Here is a 25,892-nt window from a genome sequence, read left to right on the forward strand (position 1 = left end):
GGCCCTGGGCTGACAGCAGCGCTAAACTGCTGAGCCACCAGGGCTGCCCATTTCATTAGTTTAAAAATAAAAAATATAGAGGCGCCTGGGTGGCTCAGTCAATTAAGCTTCCTACTCTTGCTTGATCTCAGAGTTGTGAATTTAAGCTTTGCTTTGGGCTCCACACTGGGCATGGAGCCTATTTTTTATTTTTTTTTAAATAACAAAACATGTATAAACAATTTTTAAAAATAAACAAAAATTAAAAATACATGTGGAAACTCTAGAGGATGTGGTTCAAAGGAAAGAAAAAGACATATAACAGATCTGGTGCCTGGTAAGCTCTCCACAAATGTTAGCTATTATAGTAATAGAAATGCTAAGTTTAGGTCTTCTGAGATGGATACTTTATTTGCTCTCTGTTTGGAGCCAGAACAAAGGGCAGAATCTTGGTGGGTCGAGAAGGAATTTAGTGTCATGGTTAAGAGCCAAACAGTTTTGAATTCAAATCCAGATATTACATACTAGCTTTGTGCCCATGGGCAAATTTTTAACCTTTTTACTCCTATTTCATCATCTGTAAAATGGAGATAATGTGCTTCATTCACAAGCTGTTGTGAGGGTTAAATGCAATAATATATGTAAAATAATTAGCACAAATTGACTGGCACAGAGAAAGCACTCAAAAATGGCTGCTTGTCTCGTTACAAAAGGAGACATAGGACATGTGGCAGGGATTGGGGAACATTCCCAGAAGATGCATGGCGATAAGGACAATTGTCTCAGCTGGGCATGAATTCATCTTGCTGTGGCTGGGTCTATTTGCAAAGAATAATCCCACGGATGAATAGGCAGTCAGCCAAGATGGCTTGATCCTCTGCATTGGTTCTAGCCAAGAAATGTCTAAGTGTGAGTAGAATGTGAATCACCTGCTTACTGTAAATTAATTATTATTATGCACTCAGCAAAGAGGAAAAGATGCTTGGTCAGAATTAATCATCTCTAAAAACCCAGTTATTTTAGATTCATTACATTTGAATATGGTAATGAGACATTTGTCACTTTTATAACTCTTTGTGGGGGAGAGTGTCTATTGTAGGATGGGAAAGGATTAACATATAATTTTAAGAGTGTGCCCTTCTTTTTTTCTTTTTCCATATTTATTAAAGCTTAGGATAATATTTGTTGCATGTCTCCACTTTACAGATAAGGAAATAGGCTTTGAGTTTCAAAGTGAGATGGAGTTTAAAAATCTAGACTTTTCTGACTCCAACAATTGCTGCACATTAAATCATTTGGAGGACTTTTTAAAACTAATGATGACCAGGGCCCACCCCTAGAGATTCTATTGAGTTGTTCAAGGTCAAGCAATTCTTAAATATAAATTCCTTGGTCAAAAGCAACCTCCTTTTTTAGGCTTGCTAAATACACGATTTAAAAAAAAATTTTTAAATATGTCTGTGCTGTCTACTGAGGAATCCAACTGGACAGTACATGGACTCCCCTCTCTCCTCATCCCCCTCTGTTTTACCCAGTTCAGAGCATTTCAGAAGCAGGTTGAAAGCTGGGAGAATGAATTCAAACATTTATGCTGTAGTTGGAGGGAGGTGGGGGAGGGAATAGTATTTTTCCCTCCTGACCTTTTTGATGAGTCATTGATAGCCTTAAAGTGGTGCCTTTTCAGCCTCATCAGAGAACAAATGTTTCCAAACATTCTAAATAATCAGAACATTATCTAACAGTTGAATGAACTTGGTCCACATCCTTTAACCAGTCGAACTTGAAGGCTTACTTCCCCAAAAGAAAGATGAACCCATTTTTCTTTTTTTGTTTTTTATGATACTGAATAGACAAGAATTTTGAAAAGTGGTCTCTTGTTATTTTGTGAAATTGCAATGATCACATACTCTGGCTCCTGGCAATCACTCTCTCCCTCTCTGAATTACACTCACGTCAAGTGCTGGCCTTGGAGGAGAAATGGAACAAAGGCTGAGTCAAAATCCCTTCTTCACTTGCATGTCCCTATTGCCTAATGACTAGAAGAAATTTTTAAAATTATTCCATTTTTTAAAAATCCTCTAAAGCAGTGAGTCTTCAATTTGGGTCAATCCTGAGCCCTTTTAAGTAGCTAACAAACCTAAGGTCCCTGGGAGAATTTATTATGATATATATGCTTCAAAATGTTTACCTGTCTTGACCTCTTAAGGGTCTAATTTCTACATTCATAATTAAGAAGATCAATATTATGGGAAAAAAAAACAAATATGGTCTTCATCTATTAGCCAGGGAGATAGGCACAGCTTTGAAAACAAGACAATGCAAAGCAAAGCTATGCATCAAAATCTTTTAAAAATTTGTTCTGATACAGACAAAACAAAAGCAGCTATAAAAACCACACCTTCTCTATAGAAAAAAAAAACACAAAATAAAACAAACACACACACACACACACACACACACACACACACACACAAAACCCAAGCACTGTGATTGTTTCCCTGGGATATAATTTCCTCCTTCTGAGTGTACTGCACAAACTGCTCTGTGTGTGTGTGTGTGTGTGTGCACGTGTGTACGCACGCACGCAGATAAGGCTGGCTTCTCAGGTCAGTCACTCCCTTTCCCTACTTCTACCATTTCTGGGTTCTTCATCCTCTTTTTTATCTTTATCTTCCAGACACCCAATCAGAGACCCCCATGAAGGAGCTTTGCTATCATCTGGCCAAAAAGGGAGATGATAAAATGTGAGGTCACGAAGGGCATAATAATGCCGCAGAAAATACTTTAACGGGAATTGGCTGGAAAAGGATTCTAAATGGGTACCATGAAAATGAGTCTCCTGAGACACAAATAACCCTGATAACTGTGCCTCAGCCCCATTTTCCATTTTGAACCAGAGGGGAGATGTGTAAGAAATCCTGGGAGAGGGAGGCTGCAGGAGACTGTGACTCAAAGTGAGACAGAGAAACAGAAAAGGTCTGTTGTCTGTCAATTAAGTGGCCTTGTTTTAAAAATTCCAGGGCTAACATTTTAGTGCTTTGTTTGTAAAATGGAACAAGACTGTGAGATAGTATCTCAAGCGGGCTTGGTCTACCTCTTCCTATTATCTCAACTTGTCTTTCTATAAATGGAACCATGGGGGGCGCCTGTGTGGCTCAGTCAAACATCTGCCTTCTGCTCAGGTCATGATCCCAGGGTGCTGGGATAGAGCCTCACATTGTCTGGCTCCCTGCTCAGCAGGGAGCCTGCTTCTCCCTTTCCTTCTGCCGCCTCCTCCTCCCGGACTCATGCTTTGTCTCTGTCTCTCAAATAAATAAATAAATAAATAAATAAATAAATAAATAAATAATCTTAAATCTAAAAATTAAAAATATAAATGGAACTATGGCTGTGAATACTTAAGACATATGATTGGCAAAATTGTTCTTTTTGTCTTTAACCCGCTAAATTCAATGGGGCCAGGATTTACCTACATGTCCCCTTATTAAATAATATTAAGAGCTGGTGTTGAGCTATTACTATATTTATTGAGCTCTTATTATATGTCACACATTGTTTGATGACCTCATGTAATCCTTACAACAACCCTATGAAATAAGTAGTGTTACCTCTAACCAAAGCACTGAAAGAGCAGTATGAGCAAGGTCAGAGAGCTTAGGGGAAAACAACAACAACAAAATGAAACTGGTAGATCTGGGTAGGTCTTGACCTAAGGAGTCTAACTGCAAATCCTGTACTGACAAATACTACACTCTATTACCCCTGAGCTCATGCCTACTGGGCATATCCTCCCCTCTATCTTGATGATCCAAGCAACTTAATGCATTCAATCTTTTTTTTTTTTTTAAGATTTTATTTATTTATTGATGAGAGACACACACAGAGAGAGGCAGAGACACAGGCAGAGGGAGAAGCAGGCTCCATGCAGGGAGCCTGACGTGGGACTGGATCCCGGGTCCCCAAGATCATGCCCTGGGCTGAAGGCGGCGCTAAACCCGCTGAGCCACTGGGGCTGCCCTAATGCTTTCAATCTTGTGGTTTGTTTTTTTTTTAATTTCCAAAAATAAGTAAAATCCTAACTCCTATATAGCTATAAATATGACCATGTGTCAAAGTTGTTATTAACTCATTAATGAGGAAACTAGAGATGTGTTAAAATTAAAATCACACATACGCAAAAGAGACACATTTATAGATCAGGAATACTGAAGTGAATATAAAGTGGAGGCAAAACTGAACTTCTCCATAGTGGGAGACAGAAGTCCACGGAACAGAGTTTGCACATCTGGAATCAAGAATTATTTTACATTGCTATCAGTCATTTACAGCTTATAGAATTGTAGCTCCATGTAATCAGAGTAAGATAACACCAGAAGGATGTGCTCCAGACAATGCAGTTTTCTGCTAAAGGACTAGTTTTTCTGTGTAATACTTATGATTCACCTTTCTCCTCAGACTCAGACTTAACACCTGAGAGGTATAGAAGGTATTCTGGGAGATAGTCAATGAATACAAAGTGTTTGTACAAACTATCAGGACAGACATTTATAAATTATTTTAATATGGCAGATTATTAAAGAATATAAATAAGGCAAGGAGAGACGTATGCAGCCCTGGGAGCCTATCATAATTTCTATATGAGGCCTTTACAGGAGACAGTCGAGTTGGAGGAGAGGACTGGAAGCTATCACGAAGCGGCTTTTAGAAGCCACTTTACATAAAACTAAGAAAAACCAGGCCATCTCTATTAAGGAATGCCATGGGGCGAGCCGTTTAGGTGAGCATCTGGCTCTTAGTTGCCACTCAGGTCATGATCTCAGGGTCCTGAGATCAAGTCCTGCCTTTGGCTTGGCGCTCAGAGGGGAGTCTGCTTCTCCCTCTGCCCCTCCTCCCACTCCACTCATACGAGGTTTTTTTCTCTCTAAAATAGATAAATAAATCTTTAAAAAATGAAAAAAAGAATGTCATGGGGCCTATTAGACTATGGAAGCCTCCCAAAGCCATCTCATGTACTTCCTTGGAAATCTAGAAAAATTGCTTTCAGGAAAAAGTACTTGGTTTGACCAGGGTGGAAGTAGGAAAACGTAGAAATGCTATGGAGAGGGGCATCTTGGTCCAAGGTACAGACACTAAGGGAGGGGAATGGGAATGATAGGAAAGAGGCTGTTAAGAGTCTGCCTCAAAACCCAGTGTTCCCTCAGCCTGTGCAGGTCTAACATCTCCTAAGCTCTGTTTCCTTTCGTAGGGACCCTGACATCAGACTCCTCTCCTAAGGCCACAGCCCTGGTGCCAGCATTAAAAGAGATACTTAATATGTATTTCCAGAATGAACAAAAAAAGTATGAGGAAGAAAGAAGGAAGGGAAGGACATTGAACTTTACCTAAGCACTCCACTCCAAAAAAAAAGTTCTTCTACCAAAAAAGGAACTCCCCTGGCTTTACTGTTTCAGGAAAGAGCTAACCACAAAGGACCATTCTTTCCATATGACTCAGTTAAGACCCACATCCACTCTGCCTCATGATTCCTTTGTTTACTTCCCTCTATAAAACCATAGGTCCCCATCCTTTTCTTTGAGATGCTTAATGAACATTTTCCTTGCTGCATTAGTCTGAATCAAATAAGCTCTTTAACTGTCCTGTATACTGTATCCTTCACAGTTGGAAAGAAGAGGGTTCAGGACCTAATCTCTGGGTTTGAAGAACACTTCTGTGGGTCTGTAGGTTAATACAGGATGAAGGCATGCAAACTTTTCATTTGTTTTAACTGTACCCTTTTTATATACATGAAGCAGGGTTCATGCTCATTGAAAGCCTCAGATTACAACTTGACCAAGGATGGAGAACCATCTCCTGGGGCATCTGCATCTTTGTCTTTGGGACACAGGGTGAACTCAGGGGCTTGTTTCCATTCCACATTTTTGGGATCAGGGCATATAGTGGAGCGTGTTTCTCCTGTCCCTCTTGGGTGATAGACCGGGATGGGAGAGAAGATTTGAGCTGACTACATTACAGATACTATCAACAGAAAGACCACTTTGTGATGATAAATGTGCATGCATTTTTATTGATCCAAAGAAAGTATTGCACATGAGGCTAAAGACGGGTGCAAGCGGCAAAGCCACCTTTGACCTGCTCAAGGAAAAACAAAATCAAAGAATTTATTGGAAGGATATGGTACAACCCAATACTTGGAAAAGTTGACATGTATGTGCAACTCTGAGATGCAGATGTTAGAAAATGAATGGGCAGTGATGGATGAGTTCCTGCTCCCTTCAGCCTCACTCTCTGCCAGAGAACTAAATTCCAGGGAGAGGGCAGGTGATTGGTAGGACTTGGATCACATGCTTACTCCTGGGCAGAGGAGGTCCTGACGAGCTGATTGACAATTTTGCCAAGACTGCAGCCTTGGGAGCTGCAGGGAGAAATTGTACAGCAAATTGGAAGGGAGGAAGGAAGGACTGCTACTAGAAGGAGGAGCCAAGAATTTTAGGCAGGCAAAAACAGGAGCTCTCAGCAATTCGGTAGCGTGGCAGGATACAAAATCAATGCCCAGAAGTCAGTGGCATTTCTATACACTAACAATGAGACTGAAGAAAGAGAAATTAAGGAGTCAATCCCATTTACAATTGCACCCAAAAGCATAAGATACCTAGGAATAAACCTCACCAAAGATGTAAAGGATCTATACCCTCAAAACTATAGAACACTTCTGAAAGAAATTGAGGAAGACACAAAGAGATGGAAAAATATTCCATGCTCATGGATTGGCAGAATTAATATTGTGAAAATGTCAATGTTACCCAGGGCAATATACACGTTTAATGCAATCCCTATCAAAATACCATGGACTTTCTTCAGAGAGTTAGAACAAATTATTTTAAGATTTGTGTGGAATCAGAAAAGACCCCGAATAGCCAGGGGAATTTTAAAAAAGAAAACCATATCTGGGGGCATCACAATGCCAGATTTCAGGTTGTACTACAAAGCTGTGGTCATCAAGACAGTGTGGTACTGGCACAAAAACAGACACATAGATCAGTGGAACAGAATAGAGAATCCAGAAGTGGACCCTGAACTTTATGGGCAACTAATATTCGATAAAGGAGGAAAGACTATCCATTGGAAGAAAGACAGTCTCTTCAATAAATGGTGCTGGGAAAATTGGACATCCACATGCAGAAGAATGAAACTAGACCACTCTCTTTCACCATACACAAAGATAAACTCAAAATGGATGAAAGATCTAAATGTGAGACAAGATTCCATCAAAATCCTAGAGAAGAACACAGGCAACACCCTTTTTGAACTCGGCCATAGTAACTTCTTGCAAGATACATCCACGAAGGCAAAAGAAACAAAAGCAAAAATGAACTATTGGGACTTCATCAAGATAAGAAGCTTTTGCACAGCAAAGGATACAGTCAACAAAACTCAAAGACAACCTACAGAATGGGAGAAGATATTTGCAAATGACATATCAGATAAAGGGCTAGTTTCCAAGATCTATAAAGAACTTCTTAAACTCAACACCAAAGAAACAAACAATCCAATCATGAAATGGGCAAAAGACATGAACAGAAATCTCACAGAGGAAGACATAGACATGGCCAACATGCATATGAGAAAATGCTCTGCATCACTTGCCATCAGGGAAATACAAATGAAAACTACAATGAGATACCACCTCACACCAGTGAGAATGGGGAAAATTAACAAGGCAGGAAACAACAAATGTTGGAGAGGATGCGGAGAAAAGGGAACCCTCTTCCACTGTTGGTGGGAATGTGAACTGGTGCAGCCACTCTGGAAAACTGTGTGGAGGTTCCTCAAACAGTTAAAAATAGACCTGCCCTACGACCCAGCAATTGCACTGTTGGGGATTTACCCCAAAGATACAAATGCAATGAAACGCCGGGACACCTGCACCCCGATGTTTCTAGCAGCAATGGCCACGATAGCCAAACTGTGGAAGGAGCCTCGGTGTCCAACGAAAGATGAATGGATAAAGAAGATGTGGTTTATGTATACAATGGAATATTACTCGGCTATTAGAAATGACAAATACCCACCATTTGCTTCAACGTGGATGGAACTGGAGGGTATTATGCTGAGTGAAGTAAGTCAGTCGGAGAAGGACAAACATTATATGTTCTCATTCATTTGGGGAATATAAATAATAGTGAAAGGGAAAATAAGGGAAGGGAGAAGAAATGTGTGGGAAATATCAGAAAGGGAGACAGAATGTAAAGACTGCTAACTCTGGGAAACGAACTAGGGGTGGTAGAAGGGGAGGAGGGCGGGGGGTGGGAGTGAATGGGTGACGGGCACTGGGTGTTATTCTGTATGTTAGTAAATTAAACACCAATAAAAAAATAAATAAATAAAAAATAAAAAAATAAAAAAAAAAAAACAGGAGCTCTATGTAGAATTACCACATGCGGGACGCCTGGGTGGCTCAGCGGTTGGGCGCCTGCCTTTGGCTCAGGTCGTGATCCCCGGATCCAGGATCGAGTCCCACGTTGGGCTCCCTGCATGGAGCCTGCTTCTCCCTCTGCCTATGTCTCTGCCTCTCCTCTCAATTTGGGTCTCTCATGAATAAATAAATAAATCTTTAAATAAAAAAAAAAGAATTACCACATGTACCGGTTGTTCCACTCATATATATATATATATATATATGCATACGTCCACACAAAACCCTGTACCTGAATATTTCTTTTTTTTTTAAGATTTTATTTATTTATTCATGATAGACATAGAGAGAGAGAGAGGCAGAGACACAGGCAGAGGGAGAAGCAGGCTCCATGCAGGGAGCCCGACGCAGGACTCGATCCTGGTACTCCAGGATCGCACCTTGGGCCAAAGGCAGGCGCCAAACCACTGAGCCACCCAGGGATCCCTGTACCTGAATATTTCTAATAGCATTATTTATAATACACAAAACATGAAAACAACCCAAATGTCCATCAACTCATGAGTGTATATTCATACGGTGCCATATCATCCAGCTATAAAAAGGGATAAAGTACTAGGGGAACCCTGGGTGGCTCAGCGGTTTAGCACCTGCCTTTGGTCCAGGGCACGGTCCTGGAGTCCCATGATCGAGTCCCACGTCAGGCTCCTGCCATGGAGCCTGCTTCTCCCTCCTCCTGTGTCTCTGCCTCTTTCTCTCTCTCTCTCTCTCTATGTCTATCATAAATAAATAAATAAATCTTTAAAAAAAAGGGATAAAGTACTGATACATGTTCCAACACTATTAACCTTGAGAACATGGTGTTAAGTGAACGAAGCTAGTCACAAAAGACCTCATACAACACAAAAGACCACATATTGTATGATTCCACTTACATGGAATGTCCAGGAGAGGCCAAGCCGTAGAGGCAGAAAGTGGATTAAATAGATTAGTGATTACTTAGTGCTGAGGGAACGGGGGAGTAGGAAGGAGAAGAGAAGGGGATTGTCTGGTAATGAATACTGGTTTCTTCGAGGGGGAAGAACAGTTTTAAAATTATATTGTGGTGATGGTTGCACAACCCTTCGAATATACTAAAAACATTGGAGAATTTACCGTAATTGTACAATATGAGAATTCATCTTAATAAAGCTTTTTAGAAAGAAGAGGCAGCTTTTCCATTGCAATACCATCTCTGCAAGGATGAAATTCGTTCTAATTAACTTTATTATGTTTACTTGTTGGTAAATGAAGTAGAAGCTACTGGAGTGGACCTTAAGAGACAGAAGGAAGATCGCTGGTCTGTCATGGTTTTTGGAAGTGTGAATTATGCCCTTGGATTAAGGCATAACTTTCTGGTAGAAACAGGCTACCAGCAGTGTGGATCTTTAGTTAGCTTTATAAGTTATTCAAAATCAGTATGTATTATTCTGTCAGTCTGTTCCACGTGTGTCAACCAAATCCAAACAGGTCCTGTCTGGAACGAGAGTTACATGAGACAGTGCAGACTACTGTAAGGGACAGGCTGAGGGGAGATGTGGATTATTGCCATTGATGTATATATACCTGATATAAGACTGTAGACAAGTTTCTTCCTTTCTCTAGGCCTCATATGGATTCTCTCATATGTGGAATATAAGAAATAGAGAAAGGGACCATAAGGGAAGGGGGGAAACTGAGTGGGGAAAAATTAGAGAGGGAGACAAACCATGAGAGACTCCTAACTCTGGGAAACAAACAAAGGGTTGCAGAAGGGGAGGAGGATGGGGGGCTTGGGTAACTGGGTGAGGAGGGCACTTGATGGGATGAGCACTGGGTGTTATACTCTATGTTGGCAAATTGAATTTAAATAAAGTATTAAAAAAGAAAATGTAAAAAAAAAAGAGGAAAAGGATAGTGATGAAGCAGATCAGTGGAGCAAACATGAGTTTCTCGTTAAGGGTTGTGATTTAATATTTCCTCAAAATGAATTAACCTAACAGAAAAAGGAAAGTGATATAAAGAAAATCCTGGGCAAACAATATGGCATATGCCATATGGTACAGATGTGGCAAAACCCGTGATGTTAAAATAAGAATTATTGAAATCCGGCAAATGCTACATGATAGGTTCAGCTATAATCTGATTACTTGCAGCAAGAGGGGGGACAGAAGCTACTGGCTATGAGCACGATTATTTCATAAAGCTATCTTCCCCCATGTATTGGATTTATGACATTAAGTTTCTAAATGAGAATGTTGCTAGGAAATGATTACCATCTGTTAAGTGCTTATTGTAGGCCACACATGGCAGCCAATGGTTTAGGTGATGGGGGCAGGCCTCCCTGGAGAACTGAGAAGGGGGTGGGTGTCCAGGGTTAGTCAGGTAAGGGCCCGGTGGGCTTCCTGCAGGTGAAACAGCAGCTGTGAAGGCCTATGGTTAAAATCGAACATGTAGCTTATTTTACAAACTCATATATCCCATGTGGTTGAAACCCAGAGAATGAAGAAGAGAGACTTGCATTAGCCACTGATGCTTACCAAGCATGCACCTCCCTTCCCACACTATGCCAGGTGATTTGCTTCTCTCATTTAAGCCACAGGAAGGCTCTGGGGGTGTGTGTACTCTCACTCCACTGGGGCTTCACCTGTGCTTGCAGAGCTAGTAAGAGGGAAAGCCTGGATTTGAACACAACTGTTGGCCTCTGGAGCCAGTATGCTGACCATGACACCAGACTGGCTGCTGACCGCCCACTAGCCACCTCTGCTTCTTGGAGCTTTGCCATCCCTCGATTTTGCTTGGCCACAGCCAGGATGACAGGAGGATTTAGCCATAGATTACTTGCTCTGTGATCCTGGTCAGGAAGCCGGTTGTTAACGTAAATAAGACACTTGAAAGCCTAGCCAAAGCTATGAAAATTTTAAAAGTCAACTTTACCCGAGATCCTGCACTGTGGATAAATGTCAAAAGGACTTGTTATGAAATCACATCTTTTAAAACTTCCATATAATTTCTTTCTCTTTAACAGGGAGTTGAGAAAGGTAAAAATAACAGTGGTTTATTTTTACTGGGAAAATAGTATAGCTTTATTTGGGACAGTGACCGAAAAACCCACTGTTTGGTCAGTTTTCTCCCCCACACTAGGATTTGATGCAGAAAGGGCAGAAAGTCTCTCTTAGCTACATTTATAAGAGGCTCGCTTAACTCTGTGTAACTTCTCAGGATTCAGTGTGTGCTCCTCCTGAGAGAAGAAATCTCTAGTAATAACAAACATCACTCCCCCATTGTTAACACACAGGAGTTCATATTCCATACGTCCAACTGTCTTGCTACTGAATAAAGGGTGAAGGGAAGATGATGCCAGAGTTCTCCCCAAGCCCACGCCAGCTTCAACAGATGAAACAGGGGAGCCAAACACTCTAATTCCAGTCCAAACTTTGAAAGAAAGCCCTCTTGTTAATGTTTGAGTTTATCTTACCATTGGAAAGTCAAGTGGAAAAACAAAAACAGAGGCATGTTTATCCATGATGGCTAAGGACTGGACCCACATTTTGGATTGAAGGGTCATTCTTTGGGCCTTTTCCTAAGAGGCATTTTATAATGCAGTCATAACAGCTAGAAATCTGTATCATGTTCTCTTAAAATCTCCTTGGGAAAGAAAAACACTCAGGAAGTTAGAAGATTAAAAATCTAAGTGGTTTTTCCTTTTTCAAATATGATCCTTTTCATGGTCTCAGTGCTCCGCAAAGAGATGACTTATGCATTTCAAAGATCTCACCCATTCTTTCTGGTTTGCATTTCTCTGTGTTTACATCACGACTAAAAGTGATTCAAGCATATTCGTGAGGTGTCTGGAAAGGTAATGGAGGGTGACCAGCTATCCCTGTATGCCCAGGACTCAGGAGTTTCCTGAGATGCAGGACGTTCAGAGCTAAATGCTAAAATCAAAACAGGCCTGGGAAAATCTGAACAATTGGTCACTGTAGGATGGTATTTTTTGGCCAAGTTACAGATCTTTGTTTAAAAAAACTAGAAGGACCCTCATTGCCTGCGTGCGGAGGCCTAATATCCTGCATACCCTGGCACCTATTATTTTTAAAACCTTCCCATATTGTTCTGATAACCAGCCAGGTTTGGCAGTTCCTGAGGTGGTGTAGGTAGTTCCTAAATGGAATTGTTTCTATTAATGTCAAATGGAAAATGCAACAGATACACTAGTTTCTTTTTTTCTAATTTTTTAATATCTTTGAAGTTGAACTGTTTAAAACAAAACAAACAGCTTCTTTGAGAAGAGAGCCTACTATAATTTTATTGTTTTTAAGATTTTATTGTTTATTTGAGAGAAAGAGAAGAGAGAGAGAGAGAGAGAGAGAACTTGGGTGGAGAAGCAGAGAGAGGGACAAGCAGATTCCATTCTGAGCATGGAGCTCCATGTGGGGTCCCATCCCAGGACCATGAGATCATGACCTGAGCCGAAATCAAGAGTCAGGCACTTAACCCAACTGAGCTATACAGATGCCCAGATCTTGCTGCAATTTTATAATTCCACAAGGTGCATACTTTTTTGAAACTTGACTTTGTCCAAAATCCCAGGGATTGAAGCAAAAACTATCATGTGGTTTTGAAAAATCTGGACACTACCATTAGATCAGAGGATATTCACTGGAGGATTTTCCATTCCCTTCGGTCTCCCATGTCCCACTGAGGGAGAGATAGGAAATGGAACTCTGAACAACTTCTGCTGTCTTAGAATCCTCAAATAAGGGATGCCTGGGTGGCTTAGCACCTGCCTTCGGCCCAGGGCATGGCCCTGGAATACTGGAATCGAGTGCCGCATCAGGCTCCCTGCATGGAGCCTGCTTCTCCTTCTGCCTGTGTCTTTGCCTCTCTCTCTGTGTCTCTCATGAATAAATAAATAAAATCTTAGAAAGAAAGAGAAAGAAAGAAAGAAAGAAAGAAAGAAAGAAAGAAAGAAAGAAAGAAAGAAAGAAAGAAAGAAAGAAAGAAAAGAAAAGAAAAGAAAAAGAAAAGAGAAAACTATAACATTAAATGATGCAACATTGTGGTAGATCCCATCATTTACTAGCTTTATCACTTTGGGCAAATTACACCAATGCCTGAGTTTCCTTATCTATGAAATCAGAGTATTCATTTCCAGTTATGGAATGAGTAAGTTACACAAATGAAAGGTACAGTATAGGGGATATAGTCAATTGTATTATAATGGGATTGTACGGTGATAGATAGCAGCTACACTTGCGGTGAGCATAGCATGACGTATAGAATTGTTGGGGCACCTGGATGGTTCAGGGGGTTTAGTGTCTGTCCTTTGCTCAGGTCATGATCTCAGGACCCTGGGATCAAGCCCCCCATCAGGCTCCCTACTCAATGGGGAGTCTGCTTCACTCTCTCCTTCTCCGTCCATGCACGCTCTCTTTCTCTCTCTCAAAATAAAAATAAAATCTTTTAAAAAATAAAGATAAAAAATGAGGATGTTAGGTTTATCTAACTCAGTTGATTGTGGTAAAGATTAAATAAATATACATGTGATATATGCGGATTGTGTAGAACAATGGCTGGCACCTAAATGCTGTACTAATGTTTGTTAAGTAAGTAAAATAAAAAACTAGGAAAAAACTGTATCAGAGCAACAAACCTAGAACACATTCTTGTGAACTTTAAACAAAGAAATGGAATAATCAGACAGTGTTAGATCTGTGAATGGCAGCACTGGCCCCAACTTGGAAAAAGCCTTGCCCATAGGCCTGGGGGTTAGATTTCCAAATCCTAGACTCATTCTGCATATCTGTATGACTTTAGGCAATTGACTTAACTTCCCTACATCTTGATTTTCTCATCTGGCAAAGAGCGGTGGTAACACTAACTAAATTACAAGGTTCTCATGAGTAGTACGTGAAGTAATCCCTCTAGAGTATTTAGCCCAGGATGTGGCCCATCCCGAGTCTTCAATACTAAATAGCTAGAATCATCCCAGGTACACTGTATGGTTGATCACTTACTGCAACTTTTTGGCACCCCTGCAACTTGCTTTATTTTCTAAACTACCAAATATGCTGCATAAGGTGTCCAGATGGTCAGGATGGAAAAGAACTTTGATTTCTGTTTGCAAAGAGACAGCAGAGGAAGGAAATCCACACCATATCTCTTTGGAAATTAATGTGCTAACACCCTCTTTTTTTTTAATTTTTAAATTTAATTTAATTTTATTTAAAATCAATTAGTTAGGGCCCATGGGTGGCTCAGTCAGTTGAGGGTTTGCCTTCTGCTCAGGTCATGATCCTGTAGTTCCAGGATCGAGCCCCACATGAGGCTCTCTGCTCAGTGGGAGTCTGCTTCTCCCTCTGCCCCTCACCCGGCTCATGCTCTCTCTCTCTCTGTCTCTCAAATAAATAAATAAAATCTTAAAAAAATTAAAATAAAATCAATTATTAACATATAGTGTATTATTTGCTTCAGAGCTAACACCCTCTTTTTTGTCATCACAGGTGTGGCGTTTGGGAATTCATGACAATAGGAGAAAGCATTGCCTTAGGAGTTAGGGGATCCATCTCCTGTCCTAGTTGTGTCCTAACCTTGCCTTGTGACCTTGAATAAGCCACTTTTCTGCTTCTCTCTTAAATGATCTTCTGTTTAAAATGGAGTAGTTGAAAAAGAGACAACCTTAAAGATCTCTCTTTCTCTTATTCTATCCTTATGAAATAAAGAAGTATGTGCTATTTTTAGAATCCACAGGGCATCAGGGTTTTGTGGACAAGAAGGTGTTATGTTTTACAGCATGCAGCTTTGGTGAAGACTGCCATTTGTAAATCTGTTATCCTGGCTCCATCTTTTCTCCTTATGGGAGAGAAATTATCACACAAAACAACCAAGAGTTGGTGGAGACATTCTTAGAAAATATGCATGGTGTGGTAAGTGTCTGCTTTTAAAAAAATATTTTATCCAGATATCTGTAGTTGGAATCCATGTATTTAGCTTCAACATTCCCTTGTCTGTAACCACTCTGCTTTAACATTGTCTCTGGCTCTACACAGAGAGGAAAGACATTCTTGGTCAGCAGTACAGTAGAATGAGAGAATGCTTGCCTTATATAGTCATGGTCTGGCCGAGTCATTCCAACTGATATTGTTTGGAATGAAAACTTGACCAGATGTTCACTTAAATGAACTAGAGAGATTCATTATCAGTCCTACCATATTATCTGGGAGGGTGGGTATAATCATTTCCAAAGAATTTCCTGGAGCCGGACACAAAAGTTGCCAATTGTAATCACAGCTAACACTTTATTAAATACACACAATATACAGGCGCCACTCTAAGGGCTTTCACATGGATAATTCATGTGGTCACACACCACTCTTTGGAGGAAGGTACTATTGTTTTCCTTATTTCATAAATGAAGTCATGGGTCTTGAAGAAGTGAGGTGGCTCACCTGAGGTCACTCTCTAGGAAATGGTAAGGGCAGGATTTGAATCCAAGAACTTTGTCCCCTGTGCCTATGCTTTTAAAAGTATGCTATACTCAATGCCCTATATAATTAATTCTGGTTTTGACCAAATGTGTTGTTAAAACTTGAACATACTAGGCTCATCTCTAATCTATCAACAAGTAAATAGGAATTTGAAATTCCATGAGTAGAAAAAACATAGTACCTGATCTAAAGGAAAAAAGAATGCTAAATTTTGGAGAAAACATTCATACACCTGATTAAAAATCTCTTGAATTACCAAAACAACATATCTACTGTTTATTCATCTTTTAAAATAAGTTGAGGAATGTAACAGGAACTGAAATTTAGATATCTCCTCCTTGTCTGCATAAAATATCTGGAATGTTTTGTTGCTATGATCAAAGCCAAGCAGATAATGTTGGTTGATGCTTCTTGGTTAACCTTAAGAAGAAGCAATAAGAACTGTTGAATTCTCCTCATTCACAATGGAATCCCAAATATTTCTTTGTTGTTGGGGTTTGTTAGAATTACTATACTGGTTGACACTGACATTCTTCTAAGCTTAACTTCAGGTCTGAGAGCTCCTTTATATTTTGTCAGCAAATATTCTCCAACAATATAAAGAAAGCATAACATTTATGCTATCCACTTAGATTTTGAAATAACAGAGTGGTTTGAAAAAGGGGTTGGTTCTGTATGGGGAGATTGTGGACAAATCTTTTTAAATCTGAGACTGAGAACACATAATATATTTGAGTGGCATAATTTTATCTCAGACTCAACCCTCCCTTTTTTTTTCTTCTAAGGATTGTGTTAAAGATATTTTTAATACAGCATATTTTTTCATTCCTCTCTCTGTGAAGATTTTCAGTCCATTTGCATGCAACACAAGCTTTCATCTATATAATTAGGATCCTAGAAACTTGCAGCAGTTGGCTGTGACATCTGCATATATGCAATTTTGTGAGTTCAAGCATTGTGATATGACATGTGAATTAAGAGCTTTAGTAATGGGTTAAGAAAAGGAGGCAGCTTTGACACAAGTATAAATATTGTGCTGATCACCAGCAATGGAAAAAATTAAAACTCCAATTAAGACTTTGATTAGCTAAGATATCGTCTATCCTAATAATATAAGAAACCATCTCTACTGCCTCTTACTAAACAGAATTTCTCCAACAGAGAATCTGTTTCCTTTCACTTAAGTTTTTTTTTTCCTTTTAAGGAGTTTATTTTTTTCTACTATTAAAAAATATACATTATCAATGAATAAAGGATAGAAAAGTAGAAAGATTACCAAGGGTCTCTATCTTACAAATCACTCTGCTGCTTAAATGTTGGCACACATCTATTTAGTTATAACTATGCTTTGCATAGAAATGTTACATCCTTGATTTTAAAAGCTGAACAAAGGGCAGCCCGGGTGGCTCAGCAGTTTAGAGCCTGCCTTCAGCCTAGGGCTTGATCCTGGAGACCTGGGATCAAGTCCCACATTGGGCTCCCTGCTGGAGCCTGCTTCTCCCTCTGCCTGTGTCTCTGCCTCTCTCTCTGTGTCTCTCATGAATAAATAAATAAGATCTTTACAATAGAAAAAAAAATAAAAGCTGAACATAAAACTGTCTGTATTTTCTTGGTGTATTTTCTTTAAGGAACCATAAGTTTTACTAGCTTTCATAACAGTCTTCTGTGTGGATGCTCTGTAGTTAACTGCATCTTTCTAGGTTCATGAACAACTAATATGTTTCCAATTTTTTCTATTCTAATAAATAATAGTTTGATATTCATCTTCATGCCTAAACACTTTCCTTTTTAGGATTATTTCTTTGGGTTAGCATTCCTCAAGTGGAATAACTACTTAAAATGTTGTATTCTGAAGTTTATTGCAGATAAACATATTTTAGCGGCTTTTACTAACTTCTTGAAATAAGTTTGTCCCATTTCAAAAATGAAGTTTGGAAAACAAAAAGTCACTGTTCCCTAAAGGGAGATCCTGTAAACAAAGTTTCTAAATTTTCTGTATGTGACTTTGCTTTCCTGCTACAGCATTGTTTCTTCCATGAACCCCAAGTCTTTGAGTTTATTCACTGGAAGACTTTGTCTTTGACCACTGGCTCTTCCCAACTAGATGAATTCCCTCTTGTGACCTCAGTCTTCCTCCTTTCTGCTAGTGAGGCTGGATACTGTGGTTATTTTCCCACACCCATTCTAGGTGTTCTGTATGTCAATACTTTGGGAAACTGACCCGACCACAGCTGTAGCCATGGTCCCTGATTTCACATAACTGATCTTTCACTTGCCCACTGCTCCAATGAAACTGCTCTGATCATGTCACCTTCATTTTTTTAAATTCACTAATCAATTCTCTGCCCTCACCTTCTTTTTTTTTTAAGATTTTATTTATTCATTCATGAGAAACACAGAGACAGAGAGGCAGAGACAGAGAGGCAGAGACACAGGTAGAGGGAGAAACAGGCTCCATGAAGGGAGCCTGACATGGGACTTGATTCCAGGTCTCCAGGATTGAGGCGGTGCTAAACTGCTTGCCACCCGGGCTGCCCTCTGCCCTCACCTTCTTGATCTCTCAACAGCAGCTAGCACAGTTAATTTACTCCCTCCTCCTTGATACACTTTCTTCACTTAGCTTCTAGGACCTAATCAATCAGGATCTAATCAGGAAAACAGAAACTCATCTTTGTATTTGAACAGAGGGAATTTAATTCAGGAACTTGATGACACAGGTGACAAAAGATGAAAAGCCAAACAAAAATTCAAACTGAGGAGTGTTAGACTCCCCTTTTAAGATGAGGGAAAATATTTCTCTACAGAGAGGAAAGAAAGATCATGACCCCAGGCAAAATCAAGAGTCAGAAGCTCAACCCACTGAGCTACCCAGGTGCCTCTAGGTAGTTCCTTTTATTTATTTATTTATTTATTTATTTATTTATTTATTTATTTATTTATTTATTTATTTTTTATGATAGTCACACACAGAGAGAGAGAGAGAGAGAGGCAGAGACATAGGCAGAGGGAGAAGCAGGCTCCATGCACCGGGAGCCCGACGTGGGATTCGATCCTGGATCTCCAGGATCGCGCCCTGGGCCAAAGGCAGACACCAAACTGCTGCACCACCCAGGGATCCCGGTAGTTCCTTTTAAAACAAGTAAGATCATAAAATTTCTCAGCTAAAAAAACAGTAGTGGCTCCCCCTCCCATTCCATGCAATAGTCAAGTCTTTTCAAGTACTCATAAGACTTACAAAATCTGGTTCCATTATGTCTCTGACCTTATCTTGTTTTTTGTTCCTTCCCTCACAGCACCTTGGCTTCACCCCTGCTCTTTGAATGTGCCATGCTTGCTCATACCTTAGAACCATTGCATTGGCTATGTGCTCTGCTTGGAGTACTTTTTGTGAAGATAGTCTAAAGGATAACTCCATTCTTTACTTGAAGGTTTTGTTCAAATGTTGTCTTCCTAATGAGTCCTATATTAAACATCTAATTTAAAATTGAAACTGTCTGGGATCCCTGGGTGGCGCAGCGGTTTGGCGCCTGCCTTTGGCCCAGGGCGCGATCCTGGAGACCCGGGATCGAATCCCACGTCGGGCTCCCGGTGCATGGAGCCTGCTTCTCCCTCTGCCTGTGTCTGTGCCTCTCTCTCTCTCTCTCTCTCTCTTTCTCTCTCTCTCTCTGTGACTATCATAAATAAATAAAAATTTAAAAAAAATAAAATAAAATTGAAACTGTCTATATCAACTTATAACAGTTCAATTCCCTCTTTCCCTTTTTTTTTGTTCCACAGCATTTATTACCTTCTACATTATATAATTCACTTACATATTGTGTCAATGTCTGTCTCTCCCCTGCCCCAACTATGATATGGATCTTTATTTTGTTTACTGCTGTGTTCCAAATGCTTAGAACAATGCTTGACACATCCGAGACACTCAAATATTTATTGAATGAATGAATGAATGAATGAATGAATGAACGAATCATCGTAGACTAGTCCTTTGCCATCAGCACATGGACTTCACCCAGCTGAGAGTTTAGATCATAAAAGTACCTGTTACTAAGTTAAGGTCAATGAGAAGAAAATCTTTGCTAAGTAATTTTGGAAGGTGCTCACTTTTCTGAGACAGCTTCTAAAAAACATCTTCTCGGGGATCCCTGGGTGGCTCAGCGGTTTAGCCTTTGGCCCAGAGCGTGATCCTTGAGTCCTGGGATTGAGTCCCGCATCAGGCTCCCTGCATGGAGCCCGCTTCTCCCTCTGTCTGTGTCTCCGCCTCTCTCTCTCTCTCTGTCACTCATGAATAAATAAATAAAATCTTTAAAAATAAATAAATAAATAAATAAATAAATAAATAAATAAATAAATAAAAAACCCATCTTTTCTCACCTTCTGGATGACGTAGTATGAGGATATGAAACATGGAGCTGCTGTAACCACTCTGTCATGGGGGTAGCTTTCTTCAGAATAAGGTGTCAGTGTGGGGGCAGAGTAGAGTGATGGAAAGATGGCTCTTTGGTGACACTGCTGAGTTGCTGAATCAAACCAATCCTGAAGCCTTTGCTAACTCTGAATCTAGTTATGGCAGACAATTTGAATTGTGTTTTGATAACCTACTATATAGAATATTCTTTGAGACATCCTTTCAGCAAGATCTTGGTTCTACAGTACAGAGATACCTCTAGGGTTATCTAAGATGATCTTTTCAAAAGTCTTAACATTTCGTTTTCTGAGTTCATAATGTTCTCTGTTGTCATAAACTGACTCAAACATATTCTGTCCATCAACTTTTCTTGGATCATGAATGTTTTTGCAAAGAGTAGATCTTTTCATTGTTTTACTATTTACTTATTCATCAAATAATATCTCTTCCTATGTTCTGATAATTGATCCTAGCAAAAAGCCTTGGATGTGTCCACTGCTGAGTTCTGATTATTTGAATCTATTTTGCTCCAAGTATCAGTAAATAATGTGGCCCCTTATTACTTTTCTTTCTTTATTTCTTACAACTCTCCCTTTCGCTCCCTCTGTTCTATCCATGCTGGCCTCCTTCCTGTTCCTCCAAAGCACAAGCACTCTGCTATCTCAGGACCTTTGAACTGGATATTGAGCCTGAAGCACTCTTTTTATATTTGTATTCCTGGTTTCTCATTCAACTTCTTTTGAACTCAAGTCTTTGCAAATGTAATTGTAATGGTTAATTTTACATGTCAACTTGATTCAGGGATGCCTAGACAGTTGCTAATACATTTTATTTCTGGCTGTCTGTGTTAGTGGAAGAGATTAGTGTTTGAATCAGTATACCAAATAAATGTGAGTGGGCAAAATCCAATCTATTAAGGGCCTGGATACAACAAAAAGGCAGAGGAAGACTAAATTTGATGCTTGAGCTGGAACATCTATCTTCTCTTGCCCTTGGACATCGACAATTTATGGCTCTCAAGACTCACAGCACTGATTTCCCTGGTTTAAGGCCTTCAAGCTCGGATGGGAACTACATCACCAGCTTTCCTGGACCTCCAGCTTGCAGACAGCAGATTGTAGGACTTCTTCACTTCCATAATGATGTTAATCAACCTCTCATAATAAGTCTCTTTCTAACTCTATATGTATATATGTATGTATGTATCATCTATCTATGTATCATCTATCTATCATTTATCTATCATCTATCATCTTTTCTTTGTTCTGTTTCCCTGGTAAATGCTTACAGCCTCTTTTCTTTCTTTCTTTCTTTCTTTCTTTCTTTCTTTCTTTCTTTCTTTCTTTCTTTCTTTCTCTCTTTCTTTCTTCTTTCTCTTTTTTTTCCAGCCACTTTCTTCGTGAGGCCTTCTCTGACCTTCCCATTTAAAATTACCCTTTTTGGGCAGCCCGGGTGGCTCAGTGGTTTAGTGCTGCCTTCAGCCCAGGGCCTGATCCTGGAGACCTGCAATCGAGTCCTGCATCACGCTCCATGCAGGGAGCCTGATGGAGCCTGCTTCTCCCTCTGCCTGTGTCTCTGCCTCTCTCTCTCTCTCCTCTCTGTGTATTCTCATGAATAAATAAATAAAATCTTTAAATAAAAAAAAAATAAATAAAATAAAATAAAATAATACCCTTTCCAGGCAGCCCAGGTAGCTCAGCGGTTTAGCACAGCCTTCAGCCCAGGGTGTGATCCTGGAGACCTGGGATTGAGTCCCACGTTGAGCTCTCTGCATGGAGCCTGCTTCTCCCTCTGCCTGTGTCTCTGCCTCTCTCTTTATGTCTCTCATGAATAAATAAATAAAATCTTTAAAAAAAAATTATACCCTTTCCACTTCACTCTCTATTCCTGTCTTTATTTTACTCTGTAGTACTAAGAGTTTTTCTCATATAATTTTAATATATTTACTCATTTTTTATCTGTCTTCCTCAGGACATAAAGGTCTTGACTATTTTTTTTTTACTTATATAACCCTGGTGTCTTAAAAAGTGCCAGACACATGTGTGGTGACCCAATAAATGTTTGTTGAATTTATCATGTGATGAATGAATGAATTTACACGAGGGAGCATAGATAGAATTAACTACTTTTACAGTGAAGTCACCCTGCCTGCCTTTCATATTGATGTTTTACATAGTACTTTTCACTTGTACTGATTCTCAGTAGATATTTCACAATGTTGAATAGCTGTTGAATAGTTTCTTGCAAATAAAATATCACATACAAAAAAAAATGTGTGCATTTTACATTACACATTTTATTTGAACCACAAGGAGAACAGAGTTGCACACAACCAATGATGTCTTTGTGTGGAATTAGAGTTTATTGGGAGCTAACCTGGATCTCCTATATGGTCTCAATTCTCAGAAGTCATCTAGTTCCCTTGAGATTGGAGCTGTATTTCCTGGAGAAGCCAATCCCCCTAGCTACATCTCCATTCTGACATAGTCTTCAGTAGCCATGAAATATCTCCCCAGGTTAATTTTACCCTGCAATATAAGGTATGTCCCAAACTCAAACCCAAGTCAACTCTGTGTATGTCTATGAACTCTCCAAGTCAACAAATAAAATAACAGAAACATCATGCTTCCTAATTAACATATGGCCCAGCAAAGAAAGAAACCATGGTTTGGAGGACGGTTCTAAATTATTTCTTGCAGAGTTGAATGATATGACCTCTACTTTTTATATTGTCTTTTTTCTTTTCTTTTCTTTTCTTTCTTTCTTTCTTTTTTTTTTTTTTTTTTTTTTGGTCCATTTGAAAACACTTGATTCTGGGGAAAAGGCCTTAGAGATTTTCAGATTAAATGGAATCCTAAATAGGAATGTAAGTACAATCTGAGATCAGAAAAAAAAAACCATCCGGATGGTTGGAAAACATCTATGGGAACCAAAAAGTGAACTACAGATGAATGCCTGGGAGCCCAATGTGTTTCACTTCTCTTATATGGTTCTATCCAGTGCTCAATCTCTGTTCCATCAAGTTTCATGGTCAAGGCCATAGGGTGACCATTATTCTTGTTCTATCCTGGGGGAATGATGCTAGCTTCTTTATAGACCTTCTTGAGAAAAGAATCAGGATGCATGGCATATAAGGCAAACATGACTATGACTGATATTGAGTGTCTCTCAAAAACAGTAGTAATAATTTTTAAAATAGTAAGCTAAGGGATGCCTGGGTGGCTCAGTGGTTGAGTGTCTACCTTTGGCTCAGGTCATGATCCTGAAGTCCCGGGATCAAGTCCCCCATCAGTCTCCCTGCATGGGGCCTTCTTCTCCCTCTGCCTGTGTCTCTGCCTCTCTCTCTCTCTGTCTCTCATGAATAAATAAATAAAATAAAATAAAATAAAATAAAATAAAATAAAATAAAATAACCTAAAAGACTTCTCCCTAGTGATAAGCAGAAAAAAGAACGAATGGATATGGAAATACAGTGAAATACATTGCCAAGACAGACCGACACAAGGCATAGTGATAATAGTAAAGTTGTTTAGGTATAAATAGGAGTTAGATCTAACTAGGTAGGCACTGAAAAATCATAAATAACTAAAATGAATAAGCCAAAAGAAAAACAACTCAGATTTGCTGAATCAATGAGCAAATCAATGATTTGTATTCAACTCCCAATTTAGCAGATGTTTGATTTGTGCACAATTTTTAATCTCTTCCACTCTCTACTTCCTTCAGTTACAAAATGGTAGTAAGTAGCATCACATAAAATAATGTGCATAAAGTGCTTACAATGGCACAAGTACAGAGTGCTCAATAAATAGGATCTTTTTTTTTACTATTCTTCTTGACAGCTTCACAGGTCTAAACAAAGTACTGAAGGATGTGAAGGGAGAGCCCATACAAAATAAGAGAGTTGGAAGAAGTACCAAGGGTGATGATGGTGGTCCAATTCCGCTCTGCCTTGCTTTTGCTTATTTGCAGGTCTGCTGAAGAATCCAGAGACTTTTCTGCAGCTAAACAGATGACTAGTTCTACCCAGTTCACAGAAATTATAAAATTGTTTATCTAGGTGGTCACGTAGTTTTCATATTCTTTTGTGAGTCCCCTTTGGACTATATAGAGATGCCTGCAGACAATCCTGCACCATGGCTTTGCTTTTATATACTTGATGTATCAAGGATCTGCACAAGATTTAACTGATTGCTGCTTCCCTAAAAATGTTGACAACATATTGACTTTGGTAGAGTATAAAACTATTCTGAAAAAAAACCTATTCTGTCATTTATTTATTCATCTATCTTCTAGGCACCAAATATCTAACAAAGGAATCAGCAAAGATTTAATCCCAGCCCTCATGAAGTTTATAGTCAAGAGGGTAAGACACAAGTGAAAGAAAACAATGCACAATAAGTAACTGCAAGTATAAGGAGTGATGAAGATAAGGCTTTCTGTTGTTGGGATTTCTGATTATTGAATTTATGATGAAGTATTGGGAGGGGTGCAAAATGGCATCACCAGATATAGAAATGACAGGGCAGGGTGAGTGAACTTGAATCTTTTCTACTGAAAGACTCACAGATGACTGTTTTTTTGCAAGCATCTTACTAAAATGCATTTCAACATTGAATCTAAAATAGCTAGTTAAAAAATATATATATATCTATTTAAAAATTCCTGCTGTGTAGAGCAATGGAAATGGTAAGACAAATAGATCTGTGGAAATAGGTCTTTCTTCATATTTTTAAGCTTGAGAGCACTTTTGAATGGAATTATTAGCTTGTGTGAAACTGACTGGAATGTGTGGTTTGGTTGCTCACTTCCTGAGTTCCTGGATTTTAGGTGATTTTGTGGTAAGGATGGAGTCTTTTCTATGGTTCTGTAATTAAATCAAATGAGTTCATCCACACAATGTGCAGCATGCCAGTAAAAACTAATATCAAGCTTTTACAGTGAGGGAAAACAGGCTGTTTATTGGTGTGCACCCTCCAGGAGAAAGAGGAGCTGATGGTAAAAGTCCCCAACTCCCCGATGGCTTAAAAGCAGGGGTTTTTAAATGGTGAAAACTCATGCTGATTGATTATGAATTAGGTCAGATATAATGTTTCCTTTCTCAGTCTTGTCCCTTCTGGCAACTTCCTTGTCTTCTTTTGGGGTGTTGGTAATAAGGTGGTCATTCTCTACAGGACCCTGGAATGTAAAACATTCTGAGCAGACTGCCAAGACTGGTGCCATGTCTAGCACACAAAGGCAGAAGTTCTACATCCTGTGAATATTACAAACTGCAAATTATTATCATTTTCTCTTGCAAACAACACATTGTGTTTGTTATCTCAAAAGAAGACTATCCCATAGACTTCTGAGGCAGCAATTCTGTTATTTCCTGAGACAATTTGGCATATTTCTTTAACATTAACTAAAGACCACATAACTGGTCAGGGGCAGTTAGGAGCCGTGCATCTCAACTGTGGGGTCTGTGGGGTCTGTGGGGTCTGTGGGGCTTGCATCTCTGGTTTTAGTTCCCTATCTGAGCAAATGATGGAGACTGAAAGTTTGTTTTCCGGGAGCAAAGAAAAAGCATCATCTTGGATCCAGT

This window comes from Canis lupus, chromosome 5 (genome assembly GCF_048164855.1).
Source record: "Canis lupus baileyi chromosome 5, mCanLup2.hap1, whole genome shotgun sequence".
NCBI lineage: Eukaryota > Metazoa > Chordata > Mammalia > Carnivora > Canidae > Canis > Canis lupus.